This window comes from Haliaeetus leucocephalus, unplaced genomic scaffold (genome assembly GCF_000737465.1).
Source record: "Haliaeetus leucocephalus isolate CR32 unplaced genomic scaffold, Haliaeetus_leucocephalus-4.0 Scaffold193, whole genome shotgun sequence".
Classification (NCBI taxonomy): Eukaryota; Metazoa; Chordata; class Aves; order Accipitriformes; family Accipitridae; genus Haliaeetus; species Haliaeetus leucocephalus.
Window position 1 is genome coordinate 74194 of NW_010972629.1, and position 8832 is coordinate 83025.

Sequence of the window (8832 nt, forward strand, 5' to 3'; positions counted from 1 at the left end):
GGGGGAGGGACAGAGAGTGGTCTCAGGTTTCACGTGTAGGAGAGGGGGAAAATGATAGAAAGGCAGGCTGGTTAAACAAGAACCAGCAACACGTCCTACTCCCAGCATGACATCATGAGGTCAGGGCTCAGCGGGGACGGCTGCAGTGGGAGGGGAGGTTCAGAGGGAAAAAAAGCGAGAAATAAATAAAATAACCCAGCACCAAACTCCTCTGACTCCCTGGCACTTCGGGAGGCTGGCTCTGGGTATGGTGGTGGTCTAATGGCAACCGCTGGTGGCTCTGCAGGCGGTGGCGATGCGAGCTGGAGGGGTCCCTCCCCACCGCCTTGTCCCCCAGCGCAGTGGCTGATGGCCGGAATGGCCCCCCCTTCCCCTGCCATCTGCCAGCGCTGGGATCCAGAAACTCTGCAGCTCGGCCTCCCCGCTGCTGCCATCCACACAGGCAGGGCAGGGCAGGGTGTGGGAGAGACGGAGGCTGCGAGAAGCAGCAGCGACTGCAGGGTGCCCAGGCGCTGCTGACATCAAATCGGGTTTCTCAGCCTCCCCAGCAGCATTTGCATCCTCCCCTCCACTTGAAACCCAAAACAAAATCCTCAATATTCCTGGAGAGGCTCTTCCCTATCTCCAGGCATGTGTCCTGGCCCTTTCCAGGGAGCTCTGGGACAGAAGAGGGTCTTCATTTGCTGAAGCAGCAGCCTCTGCGGTCCCCTGAGCTTGGCCAGACTTGGATCTGCCACGCAGGGGAAAAGGGAGCGAGAATCCCTGCACTTCACCATCCGTAAGATCAGGATACCCCAATGTCGGGCTTTGAAACGCATCAAGAACCACACAGAAGAGATGCTAGAGAGAGAAAATATCATCTGATGGGGGAGCACAGACCGTGGGAAACCTCCAGCCCCTCTGAAGGATGGAGTAAGGCAAAAGGCTCGGGGTCTCTGGTTTTATGATTCTTCAAGATCTTGCACAGGGGGCAAGGTCCAAATCAAACTCCAGAAGCATCCAGAGGCCCGAGCTGACTGGTCCCCACCTTCTTCACCTTAACGGGGCTGTTGAAGCTTCAACAGCTCAGTTAGAAGCAGGCATCAAGGAGGTAAGCTCAAGAAAAAGCAAGGCAGCATCTGGGGAGTTTCATAAGCTGTCATCTCCATGCCAAATCCCCTGAGCTCCTCCTGCTCAGAGGGAAACACGTACACAAGACCTGAGGTTCCCAGCTTTGGGAGCTCAGTTTCCCCTTCTCCAGCAGGGAAGCTGCTGCCTGCAGCCTGACACCCACTCAGACCCAAGGAGAAACCCTCTGACAGGTGCCAGGCTCAAAGCACGCAGGAAAAAAGCACCTAAGGGAAGTCTAAAGACCAGTTGTCCCCAGTTTAGAAACCCAGGGCTCACTGAAGCCACCCAACAGCGCAAGGAGCAGAGCAGGAACAGGCATTCCAGGTCCATCCATGTCAGCCCTTCCGTTCACCCTGCCCGTGGCATGGAGGCATCAGCAGATCCTGCCAGATTGTGGAGAGGTGTGAGGCCCGTTCCTTGCTCGGGAGCAAACCTCAGTCTCATTTCTCGCACAATCTGGGCTGCTCTCCTGCCCAGCATGGCCTCCACCTGCCACGTCCAAATCTTTGTTCAGCTGTTTTCCAGGGTTATTGCTAGCCAACAGTATTGTTTTCTCCCAAATGCCCAGCTCCGCTTGATTTACCGAGAGTGCGGGGGAGAGACATTTGCTTCAAGCTTTCCAAAAAACAGCTCGCACCTCCTGGTTCAGACCAAACAAGGAAAAGATCACCCCCAAAAGAAACATTTTTAGCACACACTCAGAAGGGGAAACGGTGCTGGAGGAGTGGCTGGCAGGGGCTTGAGCAATTAAGGCCTCAGCACAGCAAAGTGCAAAATGCTACTGGTACAAAATCCAGGCACTCAGCACCTCTGGGAACAAAGTCTGCACCGAGAAACATCCTTGTACTCCGCGTGATGGTCACCCCCTCCCTGGGATTTCATTTCCCCCCCCATGTTAAGCAGCAAATAACACTTGGCCATGTCAGGAGGGCAGGGTTTATCTGCTTTCAAGGCACATGCACCATGTGCTTCAAGCAACGGACATGCCACTGGCAGGCACAGCCCCCACGCAGGCTTTGGGGTTGGACTGTTTTGGGACACCCAGAGCGGCTTTCGCAGCATCCCTGTGTGTTTCCAGCCACAAAGGCTGGACCTAAAAGCAGCTGTGGCTGCAGGATTTGAGGGAAAGAAAAGACAACGATGACATGATCCCAGCAGAGTTTGCTCCAGCACTTCAGGCTATTTTTTTTGTCATTTATTGAACGCAAACATGCTTGCATACCCACAATAACAGCAAATGCTGCTGCCGAAACAGCTCCTGCAGACTATGATCCGATAACCTGTCCCACGAGGACTGGTCTATACGGAGCAGCCCACGGCCATGCTTCCTGGCATGTCCCATCTCAAGGCCAAGGGGACAAAAGGGGTAGCGTGATTCAATCCGGATTTGATTTCAACCGATCCCAGCACGCCTGGATATGTATTCCCAGAAGCCGTTAACAAGGTGGGAAAGAATGGCCCAGCAGTACCGGTGTTGAGGGAAGAAGCCAGGCAGGTATTGCGGCCTCCAAACATGAGCATGGGCTCCGCTTGGACAGCCGATGCTCGCAGCCAACACGCTGGCTATTCGCTTCCAATCCATTCTCTCCAACACCTCCAGCCACACAAATTCAGCTTCTGCTGGAATAAAGCACACCCTTGCACTGGGTCTGCTCTGAGATACTCTTCTCCTCACAGCCTGTTCCTCTGTTGTCACTGAGCTCTAAGCAGGGTACCTCTCCACGCTGCTCTGTTCCTCTCAGATCATGCCATTCTGAGGCCCAAGCTGTCCCGCTTAGATGGTTTCAGCAGGGTCCACTGCAGCAGGTCCCCTCTCTCCAGCCATGATCTTGGCCACTGAACCTGCGCTGCTGCAACAGCCGGTGGATAACCGGCATGCTCTTGGAGAGCGGTGTGGCCAGAAACCCAAACAGGTCTGGTTCATCCCACATCCAGAGGCTTTTGCAGCACAGCCCAGATAACACACAAGGAGAAGGTGGCACGATGGGATGCTCGGCAGCTCTTGCCAAGCCTAGCTATCAGCTCACTGGCAGACAGGGAGAGAACGGTCCCTTTAAGGTGCTCCAAGAGTTTAATTATTAATTTTCCCAATGAAACCTACTGCCTCTCGGGGAGGCATGCTGCCTTGCCCCAAGCAGAGCCTGTGCCCTGCTGCTGACATGCCTTGGAAAGGGCTCCATCTGTCTGTCTGTCTGTCCTTCCGTCCTTCCTTCCCCCTTTCCTTTTTTTCTTTGCTTCTAGCACATGAAAAGGCTCTCTGGGGGTACCAGGTAGAAAATAATACTCTGCCAGGGCGCTCGATGGGCCATTTGAAACCCTCAGCATTGTTTTCCCTGCTCCAGGCAGCAGCAGGGGATTAAAACTTCAGCCATTATGCGCATGTTTTGTGCTCCATTGTGCTCCACTCAGCCGTCCCTCTGCATTAACATCTAAACAGGTCGCACGTCCAGCCCAGAGCCAGGTCTGGGCATTCTCCCTGCTGGGTCTGGGCATCTCCCCACCGCAGCAGCTTTGCCAGGGCCCGCTCTCCTTTCCTCCCTGTACGCCCAACCACCGGACCTTGCACAGGAGCTGAGCGAGCTGGATGTTTCCACACGTCAAGAAGGAGCTGAGGAGAAATGCAGGGCGCTGACAGTGGTTTTCTGAAGGGCCACGGCAATCCCATTGCCTGCGGTTCTCCCGCATGGTGTGGCAAAGCTGTCTCCACCGGCCAGGAGTGCAGCAACAGTGGGATCCCTTCCCGAGGGGAACGGGCAGGCCCTTCTCATCCTTGCTCTGCAATAAGCACGTCCATGCTTATTACTGCAGCTCACTGCAGCAGCCATTCCCCTTTGCAGAAAAAAAACAAAACCAAGGACTGCAAATGCCTTGGCTGAACCGGCTGGCAAGCTGCGTGCCTGCACAAGCCAGCCAGCACTGTTTCAGTTCAGCTCGAGGAGGAGGAGCACTGCCTGAAAACCCCTTCCTGGCTCCATTTCCTACGGGAGAGCGAGCAGGCAGAGAGCTGATGACGGCACAAGGCCCAGCGTTTGCACGGGAGTTGCACCGAGTGGGTAAGCCGGTGTGGCAAAGCACTCCAGGCCCATCCGCCAGCACGGCAATGCAAACATGCCTCACTCGGATGCCCCTGACCGTATCAACAAGGAGAAATTATCCCCCAACAGAACTAGCCGTGATGACGCAAACACCATGGCAATCCCAGCCTCCAAACCTGGAGCTGAGGCCGTCCTTGTGCCCGGACCCAGCCCAGGCACACCTAGAGGTTTTGCTGGCAGAACTCGCTCAGCGTGGGGTAAAAACCGTGGGAGGGGGAGCACAGAGCAGGAAAATCCTACTCCAGACCAACAAACAAGGCCAGCAACTGCAAAAAAACATGGAGGTTTTTTGTGTTAGCACGACTTAATTCGGTCAGGCAGCATATATCTATTTCTATAAATAAATTATATAAGCTGTATCTATGCAAAAGGGCTCGCCAGCTACGAACAAGGCGCCTGTGTTCCCAGAGCATCCAGCGCGACCCAGCCCCGTCCTGCCGGAGAGGTCGAGGGACAAAGATCTGTGCCCAGCAGTGGTATTTTCCCCTTCTTTTTAAACGCTGCCTCCTATCTCACGCACCCAAATCGTCCCTGCTTTAAAATTTAATAAGGAAGAAAATGTATTTTCTCCCCATCAAAAAACTTCCCCTCGCAGCATCCCCAGCTGCAGTCTGACCACTGATTTCAAGGAGGCTTGAAGTATGGAGGCTGAATTACTTGCTGGAAAATGGGCGTAGGTAGCTCTTGGTTTTAGTCCTGTACAGACACCCCCCCCCCCAAAAAAAATAAACCCCATGTTATTCTTTGCAGCATGCCAACCTTCCCAGACAAGGGAGCGGCATCCGTCAGCCCGGGCTGCCCCATCGTTTCAAGCATCATCTCCAAACACTCTGGGCAGAGGTTGGAGCTCCTCACCACCACAGAGCTGAGCAAGACGGGCCCAGCTCACACACGGGGAAGGAAACAACCTTCTTGCTGCTTTCAGTCTGAAGACGCTGGTCACGAAGTTTGAACCCTCTTTTTTTTTTTTTTATGATTTATGATTACTGTAATTAAAAAATGTGCTCTTTTTGTTTTGCAGGCTTGCTCTGTTCATCTAAGGTGGCTTCTTGGGGATCCCTCCCCGCTGTTCGGATCACACATGGCAAGAACAAAACCACCCCAGATCTCCCTCCAATGCATTGGGGGGGAAAGAAAAACAGGAGAGAATAACATTTATGGCAAAATAAAAAGAAAGGGCTGGTGTCAGACCCAGAACCTGCAGGTATCACCACTGAAACATCAGTTTTATCCTTCAATAGATTTTGCGACAGCAAGTGAGTCTTTAAAAGCAAGAGGCAAATCTAAAACCAGCTGCGAAGGGAGAGGGAGAGGAGACGGTCTCTCGCCAATACGCAGCAAACACACAGATTCCCCCTGCCGGGATACAAATAGCTAGCTCACAGATTTCATTGAATTTAAGCAAAAAAGATGCTTCATCAGGGAACAGAGCAGGAAACTCAGTTCTTCCCAGTCTCCCCATCCCCACAATCAGGTGCAAATCCACGGAGAGGGGCCTGGTAGCCCCGTCCCGGTCCCAAGCTCCCATCCCGGCACAGAGCACAGCTGCCATGCAGAGACAACACATCCTGACTGGAGGCTGATTTGGGATTAAATTCCCATACGTTTAACAGAATTAAGTCTCTACCATCTGCTAACTTCTGGAGATATCAAAACAAACAAGGGGTGGACGAGATCCAAAAAATCCCGACAATTTGGCCGGCCTGAAAAATTAGGTTTTTAAACACTGGCAGGCATTTTTGTAGCTATGATCAGCATAAAGCAGCCTCAATGTCAACGCAAGGAGGTTTTTGTTTTCAGATTTACCAGTATGACCAGGATCCACACTGGTGTACACAGACAAGAGCTTGGTAGTTCCGGGCAGACATTTCATGGAAGAATGACCAGGATCTCCCCAGGCATTCAGCCTAACGACGCTGCCCTCACACACGATCGTCTCCATGTCGCGATGAGCAGTTACCTCCATCCTGGCAGGTTTCGTACTATTTCATCACACTCGGTTTTATGATGTAAAGTTTCTAAACTCAGCCAGGACACCCCATTTATTCTAGTGGTATAAATAGAAAATCTGCCACGTAGGATGCCAAAAGGAAGGGAACACAGAGTTCCCTTGCTCCTGTTGCACGCTATGACAGCCCCGCGCCATAACTGTGCTCACTTGCTATTAGTGCGTTATTATTTTTATAGTACCCAGATGTGTGCTTAGGTACTTGATGGAACAAATAAATTAAAGCCCTAGCAAATATCTTGCGGGGGGCAATCACACATTAGCAGGAGGAGGGATTAGACCCAGGAGAACCTAATTGGGGTGGAATAAACCCAGAAAACTAGAGACAAACGTGATTCTTGCAAGATAATGAGAGCTCCGGGTGCTGCTGGTACTCCTGGTCACCACAGGAGATCCTGAGCTACCTCCACACTGGCACCACCTCTCCAACAACCCAATCCTTGCATTTCTGCACAGTCCCACTGGTTCAGAGTGGTCCCTACAGGCAATCAGGGCCTCCTCGCACAGCCCAGGCTGCAGGATTAACACCAGGAGTAAAAGCACTGGCAGAGCTCGCCGATCCTCCTGTTGCTCCTGACTAGGAAGACTCAGGGGAAGAAAGTCTTTGGGAAGCACCTCCACCAGTCCTCCCACCTCTGCTAATGCCAGCAAGGGCCACATGTGGGGTGACGCGCTTTTTTTCCGCCTCAGACACACTAAAAATACATCCTTTAAGGCAGCTTTTCCACAAACAAGGCTCAATTCCTAATGCACTGCTTAAAACCTAAGCATGGAGGCTATCGAACTTCCCTTGCTCACCTTCTAGGGGAAGCGTCTTTGAATTAAACTAATTGTGGGAAGATAATCACAGCCCCCAAGGGCTGCCCATTACACGCAGACCCAGCAGCGAGGAATTAAGGGACTTTACAGGGGCTGAGACTGAGAAACAGGAGAAAAAGAGAGAAAAGAAACCAGGTTTGAAAGAAAACAACACATTCTTGCTACCAACCTACTCTCCCTCTCACAAACAAAAACCCCAGAGGCTCTTAAGGAAGTGGCCGAGACCCACAAGAAATAGCCCCACTGAAACGCTCAACTTCCCTACAGAACGTCCACTCCCTGCCCCTTGGCCTCCTCCTCCACCCCAGGACTTCAGAAAACACCCCCGGCCCAGGGCCACCTCACTGCCCGAAGTCCCAAATCAGGCTAGCATCCCCCAAACCTCATTGGCCACCTCAAGAAGTGACAGCAAGAACCTGCTGTTAGTCTTCGCTATTCCCAGTTTCTTCCCTGCAGGAAGTCAGGCTGGACCTGGACCCCAATTCAGGATGGTGCCCACCTCTCTGCAAGCCTTCTCCTGCATCTGGAACCACACTGGGCCCTTCTAGAAAGCTTCCTGATTCCTCGCAACCATCCCCAAGGAGGCAGACAGCTGTTACAGGACCCCAAAACGGTCAGACTGCGTTACCAAGGCTGCAACAGGATCCTCTCCACACCTCCTGTATTCTCTTCCCCCACCAAAACCGGTGTAATAGCAAGATTCCCTCCTCCCAAAACCCTAAACCATTTGGCAGCCGCAGCACTGTTCTTCCCAGGAGATTGGGGTGTGATAAGAGACCCACACGCCCCGTTCTCAAACACCATCCTCAGGACAATGGTACCTAGAGAAACCAGAGAAGATCTAGACAGTCCAAAGCCTGACCAGCTTCTTATTCACATGGCCACTCCTCAAAAACTGGAGAAACAAGAAAATCCCCCCAGGAACTGGGGCCCCAAAACAAGACACCACCTTTTTTGCAAGAGATGTTACAGCTGAAGAATTGGGGGGACCCCTGCCAGCCCCTCTCTGAGCTCTGTGCTGGAGGGGGAAGGCTGCCCCCCTCTCCTCAGCACCCCCCAGATCAGGGAGGAGGAAAGAGCTCAGTCCCAGGAGCTCTGGAAGGGAATTACAACAGTCCCAAACACCAGAGCTGGAGAGAGGGAGCTGGGACCAGCCCTCCCAGAGCTGTGTGGGCATATGAACAGCCCCCCCCCCCCCCAAACCCCCCCCTGCGGCAAAGGAACTATGGGAGGTCTCATCTTGCCCCTAACTACAGGGAAGCATGACTGGAGCATGACCAGAGTCCCCCCCCTATTCCCAGTGATGTCAGGGAGAAGAGAAGAAGCCCAGGTCTCCTCAAGAGATGCAGGCGGGCACTATCAGCCTCTCCACTGCTGGGGAGGGAGGGGAACATGACCTGGCTCCCCCCCCCCCCAAAAAAAACCCCCACTCAGGCCCGGGGGAAGGGATGGGCTCAGCCCTCCCAGCAGACGCAGGGGAACACGACCGTTCCCCCACCCCAAATTCCCAAAAGGAATGACGGTAACGCTCCCCCTCTCCCCCAGTTCCAGAGGGGGACAGGACAGAATGACCGTTAAGCTACCACCCCCCACCCCCAGATCTCACGGGGACGGTGGGGATAAGCGGTACCTCCCCCCCAGAGCCCGGCAGGAGAGAGGGTGACCGTCACCCCCACCCCGAACCCCGCAGGGTAAGGGGATGACCGTGACCCCACCCCAAGGCTCGAACGGGAGGGGCCGGCCGTTACCGCCGCCCCACATCCCGACCGGGGACGGGGGGGCGGCTACTACCCTCCCCCC

The 8832-nt window shown here is 53.7% G+C and overlaps 1 protein-coding gene across 2 annotated transcripts in view; it reads right to left on the reverse strand.

Annotated features, from left to right (window-relative positions):
• The window catches only part of ZNF687 (zinc finger protein 687), a 30168-nt gene that overhangs the window by 21169 nt on the left and 167 nt on the right, over positions 1-8832 (reverse strand). The window lies entirely within an intron of this gene.